This window comes from Macrotis lagotis, chromosome X (assembly GCF_037893015.1).
Source record: "Macrotis lagotis isolate mMagLag1 chromosome X, bilby.v1.9.chrom.fasta, whole genome shotgun sequence".
Taxonomy (NCBI): Eukaryota; Metazoa; Chordata; class Mammalia; order Peramelemorphia; family Peramelidae; genus Macrotis; species Macrotis lagotis.
The window spans coordinates 208,694,509-208,720,890 of NC_133666.1; the positions used below are offsets into that span (position 1 = coordinate 208,694,509).

The following is a 26,382-nucleotide window of genomic DNA, read 5'->3' on the forward strand; positions in this document are numbered from 1 at the left end:
TATTACATTTCAGTTTTTACTAGTTTTTATGTTTAATGCACAAATGCTTTTATGATTTAATCTTTTATAGCATTAAAATTATCCCAAAACATGAAATAATAGCTGATAGTGTAATTGTTTGGCATTTTCTCTGTTATTACTTGGTGTGGACAATAAATTTTTTGCAGTGTAATCAAGTAGAAGCAAATGTTTGGTATTGCAACTAAGATATAACATTAAGGTATGACATATTTATTCTATTGATGCACTTTTATTAATAGTTGGAAGAAATTAATTGTAAGTGGAATGTTTAGACCACAAAACCGTTGTATGCTTGAACTCATTTTAAAGGATGTGGCTACATTATTGTATAGGGATACTGATAAAGGCACTGGACCTTTGATTTCATTAATTTAGGAAACCCCTAGGTAAGAAAGTTCCTTTTCAACCTTCCCTGCATCTTACTGTCTTAAGAGAGTTAGAACATTAGAGCATTGAGAAGCTTGCCCAGGGTGTCACCCAACCAGAAAGAATCAGTCAGGAGTTGAACCCAGCTCTTCCTATGTCATGCTGCCTGACACTTATTATATGGTTTCTATAAGTAATTGTTTCTTCTTTATTAAGATTAGATAATTGTGGATACTAAAGTCTTGTCCTTATATTGAATCGATGATATTACAGTGCTTTTTTGGCTCATTTAATAGAATAATTCCTCAAGCTTATTATTATTTCCAGTTTTAAACTGAAAAACCAGTTTAAGTCTTTATTGTTCAATTGGTGTATATTATAGAATGGAAGGAATTCAGTATTCAGTAGCATTTGCTTATTTTATCTGATAGTAGCACTTTATAACTTAAAAAATGTATGGTGTTATGTGGATTGTTGTGCAATAAAATTGACTAAATTATCATGTGTTGATTACAGATCGAATCTCTCAAACCTTTGTATGAGTATAAATCATGTAGATATTCCTAAACTTAAATCTTTCGATCAAAGTAGGAAAGTTTTATTTGAAACTGTATAGCTGTAAATAACTGTCCATTTGATTTTTTAGGAAAAAATAAAAATGAGAAGTAGCAAAGTTTGTTTATTTATAAATCTAAATTCTAAGAATTTTTTAAAAAATTACTTTGAAAGTTTCATATTGGAATGAAGTTTGTACATTTATCTTTCAGATACATTTAATTAATCATGAGGAAATCCTAGAAATGTGCATGGATTGATACAAATCTATTACTTGATTTTTAAAAAAATGATTTCTTGGATATGCTGTAGATCAAGGCAAGATAAGACAAAAAAAATGTAAAGCTTTTTTCCTCCCTAAGTTTATGACCTTAGAAATCTATACAAGAGATTAGTGAACTCCAACCTAAGACACCCTTCTCTAAAGGCTTATCTTGAATTTATCTTGGATATGTCTACTTTTATGTTATAGAAAATCAGAGGACTTGCATATGACTTCTTTATTTTCTTTGAAGACCTCATAAGAGCAAGAATTGCCATCTAGTTTGTACAAAGAAGGCAGCTTGAGTAGAAGAAAGAACACTTGGACTGGGCATTAGAATTCCTGAGTTCTAACTAACTTCTTTGGATTGTCATCTGATATAAAAAAAATCTGATGATTCTTAAAGTTACTTTTTCTAAAATTCTATATCTTTCTGCATCCTTCCCCCAACTCTATCAAATCTTTCCTGTTACTTTTTCCCATTTCATGATAACAGACCACCAATCTAAGCAAGTTATCCATCAGTAACCATGCTGTCTTTGTGGAACAATCCTACTTGAGGAGTACAGGAAGGTTTAATATTGTCTAAGGACTGAACTTTAGGATATATATATATGAAAAAAGATGGAGATGATCAAAAAATAAAAGAATTAGAAGAAACTTTAGAAGTCATCCAGCCTAGCCATATCTGAACCCAAAATTACATCACCAGCAAGAAGTAGATGTATTTGTGATATATGATTGAAGACCCTCGGTGATGGGCAACTCACTGATTCCCAAAAATTCAATACATTTTTATTTCTTTCTAAGCATTAGTTTTTCATTATATTGACTTGAAGGTTGTCTTGTTCCAGATTCTTTGGTCCTATTTCAACTTTTGTGTTTAAACAAAACACATCTAATGTTTCTTCCATATGACAGCATTTCAAATATTTAAAATTAGCAAGTCTTTTTTCCCCCATTTCCTATCAGTAAAATACATTCTTCATGTAATATTCTTGTGGCATGATCTAGAGTCTACTCAACCATCAGAAATGCACCTAGAATTTATTAACAGTTTGGATTTGTCTGGATAGAGTATAATGGAGATTGTAGCTTCTTGTTGTTCAGTTTTTTTAGTTGTAACTCTTTGTAATCCCATTTATTGTTTTCTTGGCAAAGATACTAGAGTAGTTTGTAATTTCCTTCTTCAGTTCATTTTACAGATGAAGAAACTGAGTCAAACAGGGTTAAGTAACTTGCCCAGGACCACATAGCTACTAAGTTTTGAGGTTGAATTTAAACTAAGATCTTTCTGATTTGTGGACCTGGCTCTTTATCCATTGCATCACCTAGCTGCCTCTCTGTTTTCTATATATTGTAACTTCTACATTCTGTATATTGTGTTTTTGGTTAGTGCAACTTATCAGTCTTAAGTTTTTCCAGTTGCTGACTCATATTTGATTCAATTAAAATCTTTTTTCACATAAACTGTCATCTGACTGTTTTTCTTCATTATGTACTTAAGAGCTTTTTAAAAATATCTAAATGATGCTACATTTGTTCTTATTAAATTTCTTCTAATTCTTTTTGACCCTTCATTCTAGTATATTGAGATATTATTAGATCTTGATAATTATAGCAGTGTCTGTCTGTTTGTAAAGCATACCATATCTGTCCACATTTGTATTCTCAATAGAAGCCCTACATTAGAGAACTTCCACAAATTTAATACCAATTGGTCCCAAAGAATCATGATTCTTTGGATCCAATTCTTCCGAAGTCACCTAATCAAATCAACACACATTTCTGTCTTCTTCACAAACTGTTGAAGGCCTTCTTGAAATTTAGATATACTCTGTCAAAAATATTCTAGTTACCATCTAGAACCTTTTTCTTAAAGAAATGAAGTTGGTCCAGCATGATTTTTATTTGATTAACCAATACTGACTCATAAATTACTATTTTCCTTTTAAAAAATATGTTTGTTAATAATTCATTTTGGTTTTACATCACAATTATTTCTGAATGTTTCCTTATCCTTGCAATTGTAACAAATCCTCCCTCCTTTAAAACAAAACAAAACAGACAGTTAATCAAATAATCTGTCCCATTCTTTAAATACCCCTCCTCCCTATTGAGAAGAGACCAGGTATATTTTAGTTCTTGTAACATTTTTGGTTTCTCAGTCATTCAGAGTTTAACTTCCTTTTAGTGAATGGTCTTTTCACTTGTAGTTATTGTGCATGTTATATAAAAATATATTAAATTCTGCCTGTTTCACTCTGAATCACAATGCTGTTTAATTCCTACTTGTCATTTTTTCTTAATGATATTCCATAATATTCACATAACAGTTTACCTATTGCCCAGTTGATGATAATGTAGCACTTTCCAAGTCTTAAACCCAAAATGGTTTTATGAATATTTTAGCATATATTTCTTTCTTTGATTTCCTTGGGTTATGACTTAAGATTTCAGGATTAATAGTTATTTTTCTTAAATAATTACAAATTGTTTTCTCAGAAAGTTGGAACAATTCTTAGCTCTATTATTAGTAGATCTGTCTCTTCATATCCTTTCCAACACTTACTTCCTCTTTTTTTTTGGTGCCAGTTTGCAGAGTGTTGGTAACAGCTCAGAGTAGTTTTAATTTGCTTTTCTCTTAGTGACTGGAACATTTTTGTGTAGTTAGTATAGGTTGCATTTATAGTTTTTGAAACTGTTCACATTCTTAGACTACTTTTAATCTACTTGCTATTTTCCTATCTTGGATTTCTGGCTTCTAGCAGTAATATTTATTACACAGATATTTTAATACTTTACCTTATTATATCTGCCTTGATTTTGTTAATACAAAAATTTTAAAATTATATACAAAAATGCTATATTTTGTCTTATGATTACCTATATCCCCTAATTAGTTATGAATTCTTTCCTTAGCCATAGTTGCAAAAGTATTTCCTTCATTAGAATTTTTAAAAAGTCTATGGAAATACAAGTGGGGAGACAATATTTGAAAGGCTTCAGTTGCAAGAAATAAAAAAGTTCTTAAGTGACCCTTAAAGTAGAAAAGAAAAATCATTTCCACTTTAATGTCATTACCACTGATAAAATCTTAACAGTTTGATATTATACCATTTGACAATGTTAAGAACTTTAGTTGCAAAAGCTTTATTTTCTAGGTTGCTAGTTGTGCCAGTATCTTCTGCAGAAACTGTCACCAGGTTGCATCTCCACAAGGTTTGTTTCTTGGGATGATGGCTGAGAGGACACGAGACTGGAAGTATTAGATCTAAGTTTCTTAGTTTAAGGGTCTTGGACTGTCTTCATTTGGATCTGACCACCACGTAGATGTAAAGGTTAAACTGCTTATTCAAAGTCACACTAATTGTAAGGGGCAAAAGTGTCATTCAAGTTTAAGTCCTGTGACTGCAAGGTCAGTTCTCTAGTTCTTCTTTCTTGCTTTTATATCTTCAGTCAAATTCTTCCTTGTCTCTAACAATTGAAAGTATGTACCATGGGGATTCTTCTCAACATTCCCCCCATCCCAAATAATATCAATATGATTACCATACGAATTCAGATTAGATGAAATTATATCCCAATTGCAACTATGCTTCATTATCTACTTCTAATTGGTGATATAATAATGTGATCTCTGCAACAAGAATGTCATTATTCAGAACTAATAAGTGCTTATTGTACTCTTCATGCTTACACAATATCTTGTTATTTTTATACTTGCCTTGTGGTTACTTGTTCCACGCAACTTCCTCTTTCCCCATACAGTAAGTAAAATCTCAGCAAATGGTTATCCTACTCCCCACCTATATTCTAGAATCAATGCTTCTATTGCTAATCAACCAGTGAACAAATATTTAGTGCCAACTGTGTACTAGGCTTTGGGGATGTAGATACAAATGAAAATATCCCTTGTTGGGGCAGCTAGGTGGTGCAGTGGATAGAGCATCTGCCCTGGAGTCAGGAGTCCCTGAGTTCAAATCTGACCTCAGACACTTAATAAGTATCTAGCTGTGTGACCTTAATTTAACCTCATTGCCTTGCAAGAACAAAAAAAATATCCCTTGTCCTCAGAGTTGAGGACAAGCTGAGGGAGAAAATGTGTATATACATACATACATACATATATATATATATATATATATATATATATATATATATGTATATATGAATAAAAGGAGGAAAGACATAAGCAGCTGGAGAGATCAGGAAAGGTCTCATGTAGAAGATGACCCTTGAAAGCTGCTTTTCCAGAGTCCTCTAGAGGCTGACACTCTGGTTCACAGTAAAAAACACGAAGATGAAAAAAGTACTGTATGTGAGAAGACCAAAGAAATGGAATTTTGCCTTCATTTGGTGTGAATTTTGTCATTTGGATAGGCAGTGCAGAAAGACACTAAGTGAAAAAGAACAATGGAAAGTAAGTGCTTTATGCAAATAGTCTCATTTGATTCTAACAACAATCCTGAGAAGTAGTTGATGCTAAATGTATATAAAACTGCCTGGCTAATGCAACTTCTTGACCATGTAAAAGTATAAGTTCCAGGTGGAGTCTAGGTATCACTTTAGACTTGTTGGGTTATCATACATACCCTGCTCTCTTGTCCCACTGACTGGACATGTTTCCATAAGGAAGTTAGAAAGGTTGCTTCTACTAAAGCTGATGACTAGTGTTACTGAATATTTGTTGCATATCCTTTCTGTGTTAGACCAAAATAAACTTCCTTTTTGTTAACTGCTCAGTGATGCCAGAGGGCCTCATTTCATCCCAAAATAGTGTGCTAATGCTAGTCATCTTCTAGTTAGCCATGTTACCTGCTTCAATCAGCCTTGCATCTTATCTTTCATCTAGGTCTCATCAGCTACCAAATCTAGTTACTTCATCTGCATTTCTCTTGAAACTGTATCCTTCAATCCATTTTACTCAACCCTATATACTGCCATCCCTAGACCAGGTTCTCATCACCTTGACTATTGTAAAAAACTCCCAATTGTTTCTGCTTCCAAATTGTCCAATATTTGCCAATTCATTCACTTCATAAATTGTGCAAAATAAAAAAAAATCTTAAAGCCTGGGTTTGAGTTCATCCTGTTTTGGCGAAATACAATTCTTAGTATTAGAAATCACGTGGTCTATTACAAGTCCCAAAATTCACAATAAGTAGAGCCCTCAAAGGCCTTGATAATTGATAACCTTGCTCAATAACATCTCTTGGTAGAAGTGTTTGCTCTCAGTATCTCTTAAAAAATGCCCCCCAGGAATAGGTAGAATAATTCTTATATATTACTGAGTGAGACCTTTCCAAAATTGGTTGTTGCTTGTCCAGGAACCCTCCCGATCCATGCCATACTTATCATCGTAGCTCACCAGAGCATTTCACTCCCCCATTCAAGAATCTTCAGAGACTCCCTAAAGCTTCTAGAATAAAATGAAAACTGCTTATGTTAGCATATTTAAAATGCTGCCCTTTCTGGCACATCTCCACACTGTTTACTTTATTCACAGTGCCTCCCTTCAGATACTATTTCAGCTTGACTACTTGTTCCTTGAATTCAGTATTCCATCTCCTACTTATAAGCCTTTGCAAAATCTTAGGAATAACACTTTCTCCTCATTGCTTCAAGATTTAGTTCAAGAAATCAAACCCAATCCTCCTAAGATTATCTTTTATTTACTTTTTTGTCCATGTATATCAGCTCATTGGAGTCAAGGACTATTTGAATTTTATCTTTGTGTCCATAGTATTTTACATAGTACTGTTGTGGGTGATATAGGTAGAAATGAATTCACAGACTTGGACTTAGAATTGTTGGGGACTTCGAAATTTATTTACAAAGTAATACAGGCTGGGTTCTTTAGGGGAAAGTAACAGAGATACTGAAGACTTTTAAAAGAAGGTACAGCATGATGGCATGATGTTTATGCTGGAAGGGTTTAGGGAGGGATTAGGGTGGTACTAGGGAAGGATTAAGGAACAACTAATTTTTTTTTGTTTTATTTTGTTTTTAGGTTTTTGCAAGGCAAATGTAGTTAAGTGGCTTGCCCAAGGCCACACAGCTAGATAATTATTAAGTGTCTGAGGTCAGATTTGAACTCAGATACTCCTGATTCAAGGACGGGTGCTCTATCCACTGCACCACCTAGCCACCCAGAACAACTAGTTCTTAAAGGTATTTGCAGCTTGGTTCTCTAGGGAGAACTAGGGAGCCCCACATGGGGGAAATCATCTGCATATGTAGATTTTATGGAAATTAGCCTTCAATTAACTTATAATTGAAGACTAAGCTTGCTGTGCATGTCCTGAAGGGTTTGCTAGTGATCATGGTTGCATTTCTAGTTAGTGTTCCGTTATCTCGGTGAATTTATGTGCCTCAGCCTCCCTTTTTGGTAAGATAGCTTTGAGGCACCAGTGCCTAGTGTCTTTGCCTGGATTAACAAAATATACAGAACGAGAGCACAAAATATAGGCTATACAATATGGTAGTTTGTTAGTGTAAGGTCAGCATAGAAAGGAACAAATTAACTATTAATTGGCATAATAGTTTTCTCTACCTAGTATTTTCTCTGCTGCAGTACTTTGCACATTGTAGAGATTTAATAAATGTTTGTTAAATGGGAAAAGAATTCAGAAGTAATCTACTGCCACCTGTATCTGAATGTGTTGGGGCAATATCTTTTCCCCTGAGAGGAGACATCATTGGCCCAGAGACTTGATTTGGCCCAGGGAGTTAAGGCTCAAATCAACAAAAACCTAGTATTTATTTATAAAAGTTCCATTGTGTCAGGGCTATGTTAAACACTGGGGATACAAAGAAAGACAGAAGAGCCCTATTCTAATAGCTGAGACAACACATAGTAACTGTACAAACAAGATATACAGGATAAATTGTAGATAATAAATTGTAGGGAAGGGACATGCATTAAGGGGAATATGGAAAATCTGCTTGGGGTATATTGAATATTCCTGGAATTGGGAGGGGGAGGAAAGGAGGCTAATATCACTGGATCACAAATTTAAGTAGGTTGAAGGTGGAAGAGAAAAATATATGAGAAGACTGAAAAAAAATCAGGTTATGGAGGGTCTTAAAAGTCAAACAAGATTTTCTGTTTGATGTAGGAGATAATAGGAAACCACTGGAGTTGATTGAACAGATGAGGGACATGCTTAGACTTAGACTTAACAAAGATCATTTTCAGACATGGGTGGAGTGTGGATTGTAGTGGTCAAAGGCAGGTAGGCTATTGCAATGGTTAGCATCAGAAGAGAGAAGCAGGCATATACTAAGGATGTTACAATGGTAGAAATGACAGAACTAGATGACTGAATATGAGAGGTGAAAGAGAATGAGTCCAGGATGAATTTTACATTAATTATATAGCAGCTTCTTGGCTTGTACTTCATATTCTTTCTTGACCACAGTCATATCTATATCAGAGAAGAATAAAATTATGGCAACATTCTTTTTGAAAAAAATTTCTGACTTCTTTTTCAAGCTGCTGTTGAGACAGATAACTTCCTCTCTTGCACATCAGAAGGAATGAACTGACCTCTAAATACCTGGGCTTCTTGACAGGTCTCAGTTAAAAGCCTAGGTGCCTGGGAGGATGCTGTTGCTCTCAACAGTGATAAGGATTGCAGACAATCTTTCTGGTAGAGAAGCAACTAGCAGCCAAGGAAATATTCCTTCCCCCCCCCGCCCCAAGCCGAGCACCTTCACTCATACTTCTCTGAAAAAAAAAATTAGGGCCCTTCCCAAAAGGATCTTTCTTATTCCCTCTTCAAAATCATACATCACCAGAAACTTTCTGCCACTTTCTCCTTCAACTGTCTCACATAGAGATGGCCCTTCTTACCAAGGCTATATGCACAAATGATTCCATTCCATCTTTTTTCTCCAACAGATTATCCCCTTCCCCACTGTCTCATGTGTCTCCAATATTTTCCACTATCATCTCTAGGGAGTATAACCCTAGTATAACTCCTAGTATAACCCTAGAGGAGTCCAAGCTAGTCAGTGGAGCAGTTGTTAAGTTAAGGTGGTCTAATGGATCCAGTGCAGACCCACAAGAACAGAGTACTCTAGGCTGAAGATCTCTGAGGACTTAATTATTGTTAAGACTGGTTGAATCACTAACATATTGCACACAGAAATAGCCATTGGTACCTTTTTTTAAAGCTTGCTAAAATAGGGAGTTTTTCCAATCTGGTCTCATAGATATGAATTCCTATTGCAGAAGACTTCCCAATGGAGCTCAGCACATAAGTGGATAAAAGTTTCTTTTTTCTTTTTTTTTAAAATTTATTTTAATTTTTTCCTCCAGCTACATGCGATAGCAAATTTCAACATTTACTTTCAAAACCTTGAGTTCCAAATTCTCTCCCTTCTTCTCACCCCATTCCCTGCATTGAGAAAACAAATTACTTGGTATAGGTTAAAAATGTGTAGTCATGAAAAACATTACTACAATAAGTCATGTTGTAAAAAGTAAACATAATCCTCCCCTCCCCCCCAAAAAACCCAGAAAGGTGTGGTCAAGTTTCTTAAGGAAATAGCTTTAATTAAATTGGCTCTTTGACTTAACCTCCCACATTATGCCTCATAGGTAATTAGGTCCCACTTCCTGGGTGGAGCCTGCCATAATGGCTTCAGAATTTAGTGATGGGTTTCTTCTGCCACACAACTCTAGGGGTAAGCTGATTGTGAAATTTGAAGTCAATCAGATCAGAAAAGCTGTGACCTAGGCAAAAGGCTACCAGTTCAAATAGTCTGTGAATAGGAGGTGATGATACAGAGCTCTGGTACCCATCTTCCTGTATAATCAGAGGGTAATAACATTCTCAACTAGAGAGAAATTTGGATGTGGTTTCTGTGGATTAATAAGAAACCAATTGATAGCCAGTTCATAGGGGTGCTAGTAAAAATGTAAGGGAAATTCAGCACTGGGTATTAATGATCTTTAAGCCCTCTAGCCCTAAAATTAGCCTGGCTCATTTGGGGAGATTACAAAAGGCATAGAGAAGAGACATCCAGGGATGTTGGGATTCAGTATTTGTGCAGGACCTTTTGAAACCTCTATGCGGGTTATTGTGGGTAGGGTCAAGTGGAAAACTTGTTATTTGAACCATCTCATCAGTTAACACTAAATGATATCAGGTCCCAGTGGGGAGAGAGGGAAGATGAATCAAAAGATATTTATTCTCTGGTGATGGAGATAAATTTGTAATACTTTGTTTATACCAATTTCCCTAAAAAATGTTTGCGCATAAGGAATGCAGATGGCCTCTAGAAGCTATTGTATGCCATAAGGATCTGAACAAAGTCGTCATACCCATTATTACAGATATACCTGACCTCATCAATATTGCAGACCAGTCAATCTAGGTCCAGGTTGAGAGGGAGGTGGTTAATGCCCTTATCAATGTTTATTTTCTTTGTCTTTATGACTAAGCATAGTCAAGAGTAGTGGCTTTTACCTCGGAAGGAAGGGTATATTTTCATTGACTTTCCTCAGGGCTACCTGAACTTTCCTTACACTGCTACTTTATAGTGGGCAAAGATCTGAAAAAAGTTACCTGAAAGCACTAATATTTACCACTATATTGATAACATAGTTTTAACTATCATCAGACCATGATGGCTGACTACCTACATTGGATGACTGTCCATATGAGACACAAAGGGTAGGAAATCAATTCATAAGAAAATCTAAGGTTCAGCCTGCTCAGTCTGTTTAGGGAATGCAATGGGTAAGGAACATGCAGAGAATTCTAGGGCCAGTGTTGAATAAGCTACAGACAGTGAAACCCGGAGATTTATTGAACTCTTTGGATTTTGGAGATCCCATACCTGAGTTTCCTGATGGCTCACCTTTACCAAGTCATCCTCAAGTCTATCTATCTCAAGTGTGACCCAGAACAGACATCCACAAGGTCATAGTTGTCCAAAAATGACCATAAGTCATTTAAGTAGAGATCCTTTAAGATTGACATCTTACATGTTGATTAGGTCAGTTATTTTTCTTTTTTTTAATCTTTTTTTTCTAATTAAATGTTATGAAAGTTTTTCAACATTCATCCACTTGCATATTAAGTTACACATTTTTTTACCTCTCTCCCTTCCCACCCCTCTCCCCTCAGTGGCAAATAATCTAATAAGAGTTGTATATTGTGCTTAGCACATTTACATATTAGTCATTTTGTATAAGAGGAATGAATTAGGACTAAGGAAAAAGGAAAAAAAAAACCTGATGTAGGAAGGAAAAACAAAAGTTTTTTAAAAAGTGAACATAATATCCATTCATATTCTGTGTTTTTTTGTTTGTTTTTTTGTTTTCCTCTAAATGAGGATGGTTTGTCCATAGTAGGCCTCTGGATCTCTGACCTGCTGAGAGGAGTTGTTCAACTCACAATGTTGTTGTTAATGTAGTCAATACTCTCTTGGTTCTGCTCCCTTTGCTCAGCTTCAGTTTGTGTAATTCTTTCCATGCTTTTCTAGTCCTACCATTCATGATTTTTTATAGAACAGAAGTAGTCCATAACATTCATATACTCAGCAGTTCCCCAGTTGATGGGCATCCCCTCAATTTCCAATTCTTTGCCACTATAAAAAAAATTAATATTTTTGAACATGTGGGATTTTTCATTTGTAAAATTTCTTTTGTTGCAGGCCTAGTAATGCTATTGCCAGCTCAAAGGATATGATCAGTTTTATTGTTCTTTGGACCATAGTTCCATATTGCTCTCCAGAATGGTTGGATCAGTTCACAACTCCACCAACAGTGCGTTAATGTCCCAATCCTCCCACAACATCTCCAACATTGATCATTTTCCCTTTTAGTCATCTTAGCCAATCTGATAGAGATAAGGGGTGCCTCATAGTTATTTTAATTTGCATCTCTCTAATCAATTTCTCAAATCTAATGATTTGGAGCATTTTTCAAATGATTATATATAGCTTTAATTTCTTCATTTGAAAACTGCTTGTTCATATCCTTTGACCATTTTTTCAGTTAGAGAAAGACTTGTAACTTTATAAATTTGATTCAATTCTTTATATAGTATAGAAATGAGATCTTTATTAGAACCCCTAGCTAGGAAAATTGTTTCTCAGCTTTGTTTTTCTTCTAATCTTGGCTGCATTATTTTTTATTAGGACAAAATTTTTTTTAATTTAATACATTCAGAATCATCCATTTTGCATTTTATAATATACTCTTTCTTGTTTGGTCATAAATTTCTCCCCTTCCCATAGCTGACAGAGTATTTCTTGATCTGTTCATTAGTCTATGTCATTGCCCTTTAATCTAAATCCTGTTCCCATTTTGGTATAGGGTGTGAGATATGGGTCTATGCCTAGTTTTTAACCATACTGTTTTTCAGTTTTCTCAGCAGTTTTTTTCAAATAGTAAGTTCTTATCTAATGTCTTTGGGTTTTTTAAACAATGGATTATTAATATTAATATATTACTACTGTTGTATCTTTTCTACCTAGTCTAATTCACTGGTCTATTACTCTATTTTTTATTTTAGGCTTTTTTTGCAAGGCAATGGGGGTTAAGTGGCTTGCCCAAGGCCACGGATTTGAACTCCTGACTCCAGGCCCAGTGCTCTCTCTATCCACTGTGCAACCTAGCTGCCCCCATTACTCTTTTTCTTAATGAACTTTTTTTTTTATTTAGGGCAGTGGAGTTAAGTGACTTGCCTAAGGTCATGCAGCTAGGTAATTATTAAGTGTCTGAGGCCAGATTTAAAGTCCCATTACTCTATTTCTTAACCAGTACCAGGCAACTTTGATGACAGCTGCTTTATAATATAGTTTTAGATCTGGTACATTTAGACCAACTTTCTTTGCATTTTTTCCCATCAATTTCCTTGATATTCTTGACCTTTTGTTGCTCCAGTAGGCTAATTTTTCACTAAAACATAAAGAAACCATCCTTGAGACTTAGTTGGTAGAAAAAGATGAATGCTATAGATTTTGGTGTAGTTTCTAAGTTGCTTAAGTCTAAAAGTAAAGTACTAGGGGAACTGGAGTCTTCAGGTTTGAAATATATTGCCGACCAGGATGTGCTAGGGGACCTCTACCAAACTGAATCCATGATATAACCCCAGTGAATAACCTTTCTAGTCTCTTGTTAAGTAAGCCCTCATTTTATGAAACATTAGATGGTCAAATAGAGTAAATGAACAACTATTTTTTAAACCCCAGTTATATGCCAGGTCTTTTGCTGAGGGTCTCATCTTTTCCTAATCTTGAGCCTGAACCAGCCGGCTGAACTAAGTAGCCTGACTCCACAACAGTACGAAATGAAGAGGAGGAAGGAATTTGTTGTTTTTCATAACTAGGTACATGAGAAGAGTATGCAAATATGGAGGAAGGGGTGAGGGGAGAAGATAGCTCATGAACTTCGCTCTTATTTGAATTAGGCAAAGAAAGGTAAATAAACACAACAGGAAAGTAGGCAATGACAGTGAGATGGAAGAAATGAGTTCAGAAAGAATAAGTAAAACAAATGTCAACTTTCAGCTGTTGACTCACAGGCAGGAGATTAAGAGAGAGAAAAAGTGTAAGAACCAGAGATCAGGATATGGCCTTGGTGAAAAGAGAAAGGGTGAGAAAGAACAGAACTCCTCAAATATAGATTACTAGCATGATTAGATTCTTGCTCTTCCAAGAGGATATAGTTAACAATTAAAATATTAATAGGCATAACTAAGAACATTAAAGGAATATTAAGCACATTAAGGATTTATCCATAAAAAAGCCAAAAGGTAGAATGGATTAGATAGTAGAATTCAGTAATGTGTGCATGTGTATATGTAATATATTTTTATGTAAATTTCTATATCATGTTTTTTTCCCTTTTTCTGAAACTTTGGTATAAATCTAATCTGGTCATAGTGTTTAATTTTTTTTAAATAATTGTTTTGTTATTATTGATGTCTTTTTTACATCATTGTAGTTCTCTTACCATCTTTCTTCTGTCCTTTCCTAGAGAGCCATCCAATGTAGTAATATTTTAAAGACAAAAACAAGAGGAAAAAAATCAGCATAACTGAACAGACAGATCTTTAAAAAGTCTGAAGATGTGTACAGTGTGCTACACTTGCAGACTGTCTCCCTCTGCAAAAGAATGGGATGTCTTCTCATATTTCTTTAGTAAAGTTTGTTTATAATTTTGCAACATACTTTTGACTTTCTGTCTGTAGTTCTTTCTGTTAATACTGTAGTCACTGGATGTTGTTTTCATGACTGCTTCAATTCACTCTGCATCAATAAATGTAGATTTTTCCCTTTTTCTATATATCACATTTATTATTTCTTATAGGAATATTACATTACTATCATAAAATTTTGTGATTCCTATAACAATTTAGTTGTGTACAGGAACTTTTTTCTAATGATCTTCTTGAGATATTAAGTCCAGTAAAAGAATCTCTAAGATCAAAGAGCATGGATATTTTGGTCATTTGATTCACATAATTCTGATGTAGTGTGTTGAGTTTGGGTTCGAACAATGAAAAAGGTTTCATGAAAACTCACAACTCAGAGTAATAAGGAACAGATAAATTTTATTATGTGGGTACAAGATTATTGTGGGCTTGGGACGGCTAGGTGGCGTAGTGGATAAAGCACCGGCCTTGGAGTCAGGAGTACCTGGGTTCAAATCCGGTCTCAGACACTTAATAATTACCTAGCTGTGCGGCCTTGGGCAAGCCACTTAACCCCATTTGCCTTGCAAAAACCTTAAAAAAAAAAAGATTATTGTGTGCTCTATCCCTAGTGGATAAGCAACTAGCAGGGAAAGAAATTGGGACTCATATTAGGTGTACAGGGAAAGATCTATGTGCTAGGAAAACAGTAGGGGTAGGCTCAAGTATAGTGTATAGGATTATGTCAAGATATCTAAGGATAATAAAGTTTTATTTATGGGGTACAAAGAGGCAACAGTTTATTAAGATGGGCCTCTGCCTTTGTATTCCTCTTCTCTAGTTGGTTGAATACAGGTTACATATATTATTAATTCAATGTTTGGCAGAGGGAGGCAATTTCTTGGGAATAGTAGGAAACTTTTCCCATGGGGATCACATAATTTTTTCTATAATCTACTTTTCAAAAGGTCAGAATATTTAAGGCACAAGAATTAACAGTTTACTATAGAAAAGCAGAGAACTTGTCTATTGTAACAATTCCAAATTCCTTTCCCAAATGGTTGTACTGATTCATAGTTCTGTCATCATATGCTAGCTTCTTTTTCTTTCTACAAGACAATGGGGTTAAAGTAACTTACCTAAGGGGAGGCTAGGTGGTACAATGGTTAGAGCACCCACCCTGGAGTCAGGAGTACCTGAGTTCAAATCTGGTCTCAGACACCTAATAATTACCTAGCTGTGTGGTCTTGGGCAAGCCACTTAACCCCATTGCCTAGCAAAAAAAAAAAAAAAAATAACCTAAGGTCACACAGTTAAGTGAGTATCAACACACAGTTAAGTGAGTATTAAGTGTCTCAAATTTGAACTCAGCTTCTCCTGACTCCACTGCGCCACCTGGCTGCCCCATCTCTGCCATCATAGGCAGAAAAGTGCCTATCTTCCCACAACCCCCTCCAACATTGACCATTTACATCTTTTGTTAATTTTGTCAGTTTGCTAAGTGTGAGGTAAAACTTCAGAGTTCCTTTGATGTGCTTTTTCTCTTACTATATAAGTGATTTGAATAATGCTTTCATGTAGCTATTAATATTTTTGCAATTCTTCTTTTGAGAACTGTTTGTTCATATCCTTGACTATTCATCTATTGGACAGTAGCTTTAGATATTAGATATAGCTGTTTGTGTATATATTGGATGTTAGATCCTTATCAGAGAAATATGGTACATTCTTTGACCAATTTATAATTTATGATTTTATTTTTAAATCTCCATTTGAATTTGTGACTTTAGCTGTGGTCCCTAAACCGATAAGAATATTTATTTGTTTTATGTGTTTTTGTCTGTAAAGGATGATTTACTATTTTTGTCTCTTTATATTTGTTTGTAATATAATAATATGGTCTATATGTAAAAGAGTCATTCAGCACAGTGGAATATGTATAAACTTTTGTAGTCCCATTTAGAAGATGCGTAAGTTATTTAGCTCTATTTTCTCTAGCAGTCTCTATATTTTCCCTTTTGTTTATCTTTCTGTTATTCTTTTCCAAAACTGAAAGAAGGACATTTGAAATCTCCTGTCAGTATTGGATTAGTGTCTTTCTTCTTGTAACTCAGTTCATGCTTCCTTTATTTAAATGCTAGGGTATCTCTTTTAATATTTTTAATATTATTTTTGCTCTTTTATTTCTGAAAGCATGATTCTCCTGTTCTTTTGTATTCCCTTAAAACTTTTTTCCATGTTCTTGTTTTATTTTGTCTATATATTTATTTTTAAAATGTGTTTCCTGTAAACAACAGATTTTATGACATTTTATTTTCTTATCCAATCTGTCACTTTTTACAAAATTGAATTTTAAAAATCCATTCACATTTAGGTTTATAGTTTTGTTCATTTATTTCTGATAGTTTTTGTTTTTTTGCCAAATAACATTTCTCCCATTACTCTTCAAGCCAGTATTATTTCTCTTCAATTATTTTAGCATGATTTATTTTTAAGGCAACCCTATTCCTGTTAGGACTCTTCCCCTCATCCTCAGATTTGTTTGAGGCCCTCTCCTTAGATTTGTTTGCTTATTCTATTTTTGCTTTTATCTAGTTATTTAATTCTTTCTTTTCTTTTCTCCTTTCATTTAAGTAGACAACTAGAATCCTCCCTTCTTTCTTCCCTTTCAATTTATTTTCTTCATAAGTTTTTGCAATTTAATTTTTGTGCCTTTTTCTAGAAAGACTTTTTTTCTCCTAGTCTCTTCATTACTTTCCCTTTCTGTCTCTTCCAGTCTCTTGTCATGGCCCTTACATTTATTTAGTCCTCTTATATTCTCATCATTCCTCATGGAATTGGAAATATTTCTAACCCAACTGGCCCTTCACTTGTCCTCAATTAGCAAAATAGTACTCTGCCATCTCAGAGTAAGAAGGTTGACCCTACAAAAGAACATTGGCATCATTCAGTTTTCCAGTAACCATATTTATGACAAATTAGTGAAATCCTGGAAAAAGGAAAGAGTGAGAGGGAACAGTGAATATCCAGTGTCTTTCTTTGTATGTCCATTTCATCATGTCTTAGGGCTCACGTAACTCATCTTGTTTTTGATTACTTCTCCTTTTGTGTGTTCCAGAATGGGCCTGTTCTCAGAGCAGTTTCTCCTAGGAGATCTTCTTCTTTGGTTTAAGTTACTCATAGAGATAAGATATTTATGTTAAAATCTTGCAAAACATATCTCAATACAATTTAATACAGTCACTTAAATTCTATTTTGTTATTAATTAGGTCATGTGATGAAAACTAGCTCAGACCTAATGACTCTAATCCTATTAACCTATTAATCCTATTAAAGTTTGAAGAATTTAGGTTTTTACTTGCTGATTCTATCTTTACTGAAACCTTGTACTTTATTTTGAACTGTCAGTAGGCTGAAGGAAGAAATTTAAAAAAATCTATAAGGATCCTACTTGTAAAGTGTGAGCCCTTCTGGTTAAAACTTTAATATTTATGGAAATAGACCTATAAGCTAAAATTTGAGTGCTTTTTAAAAATTGACATTGATTCCATTATTATTTCATTTTTTAAAACTGTTCATTTGTTTCATTCTTCACCTCAGATTCAAATTCCACAAAGGAAAAATTTTAGTTATATTACCTTTAACTGCCCTGTGACCTAAGTTAGTAAATTGTTATGATGATAAATTAAGGAAATTCAAATAACTGAGAAATCAGAACTTAACTAACACTTTTAAACTTCCTGGTTTGTTCTGTTAAGGGGTTTCATGAACCTGTCTTTTTGAGTTGCCATATTTTCCAGAAGTACTTGACCCAGAACACACAGGAGGCTCTGAATGTGTCAAGGACAAAACTCTCCCTGAGCTGACATAATTTGTTGTTGCACCCCAAATTTGATTCCCTGTGATCTTTGGGAGGCAAGATAGGCCAGTCTGGGATGGCTAGGTGGCATAGTGGATAAAGCACTGGCCTTGGAGTCAGGAGTACCTGGGTTCAAATCTGGTCTCAGACACTTAATAATTACCTAGCTGTGTGGCCTTAGGCAAGCCACTTAATCCTATTTGCCTTGCAAAAAAAAAAACCTAAAAAAAAATAGGAAAATTAAGATAGGCCAGTCTGTGCCAGCCTGGGAAAATGCTTGACAACTGGGGTCCTCTGCAGATAAGAAGGCCCTCCTATCTTTTGGAGTCCAGCAGTTCCCAGGGGAAAAGAATGAGACTTTTGCATTCACCTTGGAGAGTGGTATTGTCTTTTTTTTCCCTTCTTTGTTGCCCTGCTCCCCCTCCCATGTCATGCCCCTTCCTGGGATCCCTTTCTCCCTTTGTCCTGCTATATAAAAATATAAACTTCTAAAAAGCCTGGAAACCCTTTTTGTTCCACATGCACATTCATTTTTCTTATAATAAACTTGGTTTTCACATAAACCTTGTGAAGTAGTAAGTTTTGAAAATTTAGAGGACAAACAACACAATTGTATATGTGTGTGTGTATATATATATACATATATACATATACATACATACATATATATATATATATATATATATATATATATATAACATCCTAAACCCAAATTTTTAAGATCTTATGCTTTTTCAAAATTTTCCACTCTCATTAATTCTCCTCTCAGGTAATTTCCCCCTCAAGAGCATAAACAATATTCTTTGTTAAATCAGTGACTTCTATGCCTAGGTATACTGGCTATACAAATGAATTTACCTAAAAGATGCTTATTTTACTCCAACTGTAACAAAAAAGACTTGGGATTACATGTGCAAATAAATGTAAGTAATTCCAAATTGTATACAGAGAACAGTATATTTTAAGTGAGCTGTCTATAGTAAGCCATCTTCAGCTATTAACCCTTCAAATGGAACAGATTATATATATAGACATAGATCCTTGTTCTTAAATACTTTCTAAATCATGAAGACATACTTAAGGTTACTCGAGCAATTTACTTGCATTTCAGTGCAAGTAACCATGTTTTGTATGCTGGTTTATTTCTGGGACCCAATCAGACACATACATAAATAATTACTAGCGGGCAGCTGACAAGCCCAAGTACTCATCTACTTAATTGTTTAGGATATGTGAATGATTATAATTTCAAATTGAGTAACAGTAAGATCTTACTTGGATTCTATTATTGTAACTTAAATGTGTTAATTAAATTTAGTAATCTATTAAATAATTGAATAGTGTTGTATTAATATCTTCTCACCACCTTCCATGATTATTGAAACTTGTTACAAGGAAAAGCTGTGATATAATTGTATCAAGGGGAAGATGCTTCCCTAATTCAGCATTAATTGCAGGAAAGAATCATATAGGTAACCAGTTGTGTTGACAAGATGTTATAGCTAGGTTCAGAATTAACCAGGTAAGAAATTTTTTGTATGGGAAATGAAGTCAAGAGGATCTTATCTTAACCTTCCCAAGGTCACTCCACCTCCTAACTAATCCCCAGCAATAGAAATCCATTGATAGCAGTTCACAGATGTCATTCCCATTGGGCTTCTGGCAATGTGGATTCAATAACATTTCCAAATATCATATCTAGAATCCAACTCAGAATAATATCAACTACAGTCCCACAAGATTTAACCTTAAACAGCAAAGTTCATTAATCATAACTTAGGGTTGGATTCAGTTATGTTGTTGAGAAGAAGAATTTTAGAATGAACCCATAAGCAAAATTAAGACCCTAACATAAGAATCTGTCAAGATTAGGTTGGTTCAAGGTGTAACTCCAGGTGTAACTTCATAATTTTTATAATCACAATTCATCTCATAAATTGTTAGTAATACAAGAAGGAATCTCATTTTTTAGTATTTTGGGGTTTCAGAAGATATGGGGAAACCCCTGAAGCAGCAGCAGAGTCAGTCAGCAGAATAGTAAGCCATGGAACGAATGGAGGGACTACAGGGTTGGGTCAAAACCTTTGTTTTTTAAAATGGAAAGCTGCTTATAGATGGGACCACAGGGCACTTTTTCAGTTCATTGGCAACTAGGTGGTGCTAGTGGACAGAGCACCAGCCCTGAAGTTAGGAGGACTTAAGTTCAAATTTTTAACTCAGACTTGACAAGTACAAGCTGTGTGATCTTGGGCAAGTCATTTAACCCTGATTGCCTGACATCGCTAGTCGTCCTGATTCATGTCTGTCCACTGGACCCAGATGACAGTAGAGGAGAAGGTGAGGTTGGTGACTTAACACAGCACCCTCTCAATTCCCATTCATGTGCTTGTCATGGCATCACTTCTCTGATGTCATGGTTTTCTTGGAAGGGCAATCATCACTGGGTTCTGGTTTAGTGTCTTTGCTACTAAAAATTGTGTCCTTAATATAGCTAAATAAATTTAAATGAAACATTTTAATGGACACTAACTTGCAAATTTTCTCATTCTAGTTGGGTATGAAGCTAGTTTTTCAGACTCTGGGTTGGCAAGGTTTTAGTTCTGGTACTATTTCATATATTCATATACATATATATGTGTATGTGTATATAAAATGAAATCCATATACCATATTAGTACCAAGCTGGTAATACCTCATAACCTTGCTCAAATAGCGTCTCAAACAATTTATCAGATAAGACAACCTCAGAAGTCCTTGTAACTCTCATTACATTCCTAATGAAAATGTACCGAATGAAAAATTTAGTAGCTTTTAAACAACTCTTCACCAGCTGAATTTATAATCCTAACAGCATCTGTATTACAAGAATAGTTTTTCTAACATTGTTGCTGTTATCAAGTCTTACAATATAAGACTCTTGATTGCTGGATTAGTTTGAAGTATGCTAAACTAAATATTATAAGTCATTGTTCTTAAATTTTCTTGCTCTTTACATTCCAGGTGGAAGATTGGTAGGATGCTAGAATTTTTGGCCCAGGCAAGAGGTTCTAAGGAGTTGGGTCCCACTCTGACAGGGCATGGCTCTCCTTTCTCAGCCTGGAGTTCTTAAGAATTTTCAGTTTGACTGCACAGAGACATAGAAGCCCAGAGATCAAGCCCAGAGATCACAAAGAAATTTAATACAGTGACTCCCAATTTGCATGCTATAATGAAACACTTAAGGTATTATATAGTAGACACATCTAAACTCTTTTATATACTTATCTAGAATGGAGCACTGGAAATGAAGTAAGCAAAATAGCCAATATTTGTTTGGTGCTTGATATATGGCTGAAAGAGAGTTCTATTGCTAGACACTTAAATAACTTCATTTGTAACAAACTAGGAAGATAAGGCAGACGTCTTCTTAGAGCAATGTGATTAATGGATAGAGATATGAATTGAAACTTTCTGTTTTTTAGTTTCTAGTTCTCTAATAAAATTGAATTATTGAATTCTGACCTGGGGGTGAGGCTAAATCTTAAAATCTTCAAGTGTTGAATCTATGTCCCATTATTGCACGACTTAAGCAGTTTCTTCTTTTTTTATTTTCAATATTTAATATTTATTATCATTTTATACAATTTTTTATATATTAATAAAATATTCTTGTTTAAGAGTAAACAAAATACCCCCTCCCCCCAAAAATATAGATTCACTTGAGTGATAAAGTAAAGGGGAGAGAAAAAAAATTAAAATTAAAAAACATAGTAATAATTGTAGGTATGGCCAGGTGGCGCAGTGGACGGAGCACCAGCCCTGGAGTCATGAGCACCCAAGCCCACATCCCGCCCCGTACACCCAACAATCACACAGCTGTGTGATAGGCAAGCCACTTGAACCCACTGCCCTGCAAAAACCAAAAAAAGAAAAGAAAAAAAACCAAAATAAAATAAAATAGTAATAATAGTAGGGGTGGCTAGGTGGCGGACAGAGTATTGGCCCTCGAGTCAGGAGCACCTGGGTCCAAATCCGGCCTCAATCACCCTGCTATGCGACCCCAGGTGGGCCACCCAGCCCCATTTGCCCTGCACTCCCCCCCAAAATAATAATAAAAAATGTGCTTGAGTCTTTGTTCCAACAGCAACAACTCTGTCGCGAGTGGGTCACATTCTTTATTATCATAAAGCAAAAGTTACTTCCATATTTTTCCACTGTTGCCTTTCATATTTCTCCACTACCATGTACTATATTTTTCTCTCTCCTTTCATTCTGACTCTGCTGTAGCATACATATCTGAGTGGTGCAGCAGACAGATCCCTGTCCCTGGGGCCAAGAGGCCCTGACCCCCCATACCACACCTTAGGCCCAGCATCCACCTGACTCTATGGTCCCGGACAGGCCATCCAATCCCAGCCCCTTGCAAGAAGTAAAAAAGAAAATGTGTTATATCTGACCACTCTCCCCCTGTGGTCCATCCTCTCCTCCATCACTCACATCACTCCCCCTTTCCCCTGTGCCCCCCTCCTTCTTACTCCAGATGTCTATACCCCATTGAGTATATATGCTGTTTCTTCTCCTAGCCACCTCTGATGAGAGCGAAGATTCCCTCATTCCCCCTTGTCTTCCCCCCTTCCATATCATTGCAGTAGCTCATTGTAATAAAGAAAAATCTTATTATGTGAAATATCTTGGCCTATTCCCCCTTCTCCTTTTTTCTTTCTCCCATTACGTTTCCCATTTTTCTATTGACTCCATTTTTTACTCCATATTTTATCTTCGAATTCAGCTTTCTCCTGTGCTTCAACTATAAAAGCTCCCTCTACCTGCTCTATTAACTGAGAGGGTTCATATAAGTATTATCAGTGTCATTTTTCTATGCAGGAATACATGCAGTTCATCATCATTAGGTCCCTCATATTTTCCCCCTCTCTCCTCCAATCTCCATGCTTCACCTGAGTCCTGTATCTGAAGATCAAACCTTCTGTTCAGCTCTGGCCATTCCAACAGGAACATTTGAAATTCCTCTGGTTCATTGAAAGTCCCTCTTTTTCCCTGGAAGAGGACATTCATTTTTGCTGGGTAGTTGATTCTCAGTTGCATTCTAAGCTCTTTGCCTTCCAGTATATTATATTCCAAGACCTATGAGCTTCCAATGTAGCTGCTGCTAAATCTTGTGTGATCCTGACTGCAGCTCCACGATATTTGAACTGTGTCCTTTTGGCTGCTTGTAATATTTTCTCTTTGACTTGGGAGTTCTGGAACTTGGCTATAATATTCCTAGGGGTTGGTTTTTTGGGATCTCTTTCTCAGGGGGATCGGTGGATTCTCTCCATTTCTATTTTGTCCTCTGCTTCTAGAATATCAGGGCAATTTTCCAGTAGTAATTCTTTGAAAATGATGTCAAGGCTGTTTTCCTGATCATGACTGTCATGTATTCCAGTATTTTTTAAATTATCTTTCCTAAGTCTGTTTTCCATATCAGTTGTTTTTTCAATGAGATATTTCACATTTTCTTCTAAATTTTCATTTTTTTGGTTTTGAAGTATTGATTCCTGATTTCTGGTAAATTCATCAATCTCCCTGGTTTCTATTCTTTGTCTGAAGGATTTGTTCTCCTCAGAGTTTTCTTATCTCTTTTTCCATCTGGCCAATTTTGCTTTTTAAAGCACTCTTCTCATCAATAACTTTTTGAACTGTTTTATCCATTTGACCTAAGCTGGTTTTTAGCATGCTATTTTCTTCAGCAGTTTTCTGGATTTCCTTGACTAGGCTGCTGACTTCATTTTCATGTTTTTCCTGCATGTCTCTCCTTTCTTTTCCCAGTTTTTCTTCTAACTCCCTCATTTGATTTTCAAAGTCTTTTTTGAGCTCTGTCATAGCCTGAGCCCAATTTCTATTTTTTCTTGGAATCTTTAGATGCAGGAGCTTGTGCTTCCTCATCTTCAGACTGAGTATATTGATCTTTCTTGGGTTCATAGATAATATACTTCTCAATGGTGTTTCTCTTGTTTCTCTGCTTGCTCATTTTCCCAGTCTAAGCCTGTTTTTGGGGTGTTTCCTGAGCTTTTGGGACACTCCCACAAGAGTCTGTGTGTGAGGCACTGTCCTCACTCTTGTTCTGTAAATGACCACAAGATCCCCTCCTCTGCCACGGGGCTCAGGTGTGGGGTGGCCCTGCTGTTCTGTGGGGAGGCCTGGACTGTGATCAGGATCTGAATGTGGTCAGAACCCCAGAGTCCTGTTCCAGGGGCAGAGGACAGAGCTCAGCAGTCTCTCTCTCTTCACTCCCCTACCTAGGATCAATGTGCTCATGCCCTGGGGGCTCCTGCTTAGGGGCTCCACCTGCTTCTTTTCCTGGATCTGGAATGCAGTGGCCAAGCAGCTTGCTGTGTGCCCTGAGGGCTGGGCTCCACGTGCTCACTCTGGCAGAGGTCCCCCGCTGGTCCCCCACTTTGTGCCCGGTGCTCCCCAGGGCGCAGGTCAGGAAACTTGGCTCCCAGCGCCCTGGGGCTGCCTCTGGGAGGCTGAAGTTCTTGCACTCTGGCGGGCCACCCCTCCAACCCCGGGGAGCAGAACCTTTCTGCTCTTTTCCAGGTTACCTTGAGTAGGAGAACTGCCTCATTGGGTCCCTCTGTGGGTTCTGTCTCTTGAAAATTTAGTTAAAGTCCTTAATTTCAAAGATTTATGAGAGAGCTCCTAGGACACCCTCCACTCTTGTCGCCATCTTGGCTCCGCCCCTCTCTTTTTTTAAAAAAATTATTTTATCTTTAATATATGGGATAAAACAAGCATTTATATAACAAAACAATAAAAAAAATGTTTGCAAATAAAATTGAAAATCTACCACGCACAACTTGCTCTTCTTTCCTTTCTTTTTTGAGAGGCAATCTATGATGAACAAAATGTCAAGTGCCTAAGGCTTTATTTAAATTCAGGTCTTCCTGACCCCAGGGCCAGTATTCTATCCACTGTACCACCCAGCTGCCCTTTATTCTTTTCAAATATACAACAAAATTAAAATTAAAATTTCTTTTTTGGCATTCTTTCCCCTCCCCAACCCCTGCCTTAGGGATAGCTACCATTAGACAGAAATAGATATATAAATATAAATATAAATATATATGTAAATATATACATATACACACATATATACATATATTTATGTAAAATTGTTCTATTCATACTATTATTTATCAGTTCCTTCTCTGGATGCAGATAGCATCTTCATATATCTTTCGCAACTAATTGGGGTATTTATAATAGACAAAGTAACTTATTCACTCAAAGTCATTCTTAAAACACTATTACTGTTACTGTATATAATATTCTCTTAGTTCTTTCACTCTTCATTGATTTGTGCAGGTCTTTTCATGTTTTTCTAAAATCATTGAGGTCATGATTTCTTATAACATAGTTGTATTGAAGCATGATCATCTACACAACTTGTTCAGCTTTCCCCATTCTATGGGCATCCCTGCAATTTCCAGTTCTTTGTCACCACAAAGAGAGCTGCTACAAACATTTTAGAACATAGATTCTTTTTCTTTTTTCCTTATCAACTTGAAAATGGACAAAGTAGCATCATTGCCATGTCAAAGAATATAGGTAATTTAATAACTTCTTGGGTATAATTCCAGATTGTCCTACCAAAATGGTTGTATTAGTTCACAATTCCACCAACAATAAATGACTGTCCCAATTTTTCCACATTCCCTTCAACATTTGTTACTCTCCCCTTCTGCCATTTTAGCAGTCTGGTAGATGTCAAATGGTATTTCAAAGTTGTTTTAATCTGCATTTATCTAATCAATAATGTTTTAATTTTTTTCATATGGCTTCAGATTGTTTTGATTTCTTCTTGAGAAAACTGCCTTTTGTATCCTTTGACTATTTATCAATTGGGGAATGACTTGTATTCTTATAGATTTGACAAAGTTCTGAGATATGAGACCTTTATGTGATTAACTCTATAAATTCCCCCCTCCTCTACCTCCCCATTTTCTGTTTTCCTTCTGATCTTGGCTACATTTATATTTTTTTGTACAAATCTTTTTAACTTAGTGCAATTGAAATTATCTGTTTTATACAATTTACAAATTATACATTTCATACAATTTTGCTAGCTCTTGTTTATCCATAAATTGTTCACTTATCCAAAGTCTGTTAAGTAATATATAAT

The 26,382-nt window shown here is 35.6% G+C and overlaps 1 protein-coding gene across 1 annotated transcript in view; it reads left to right on the plus strand.

Moving 5' to 3' along the window:
* TRIM36 (tripartite motif containing 36) overlaps positions 1–14,308 on the plus strand; it is an 86,060-nt gene extending 71,752 nt beyond the window's left edge. The window contains exon 11 of the mRNA XM_074207407.1: positions 14,205–14,308. The gene's annotated coding sequence lies outside the window, so the exon portion shown is untranslated. The remainder of the gene's footprint in view (positions 1–14,204) is intronic.
* The last annotated feature ends 12,074 nt before the right edge of the window (positions 14,309–26,382 follow it).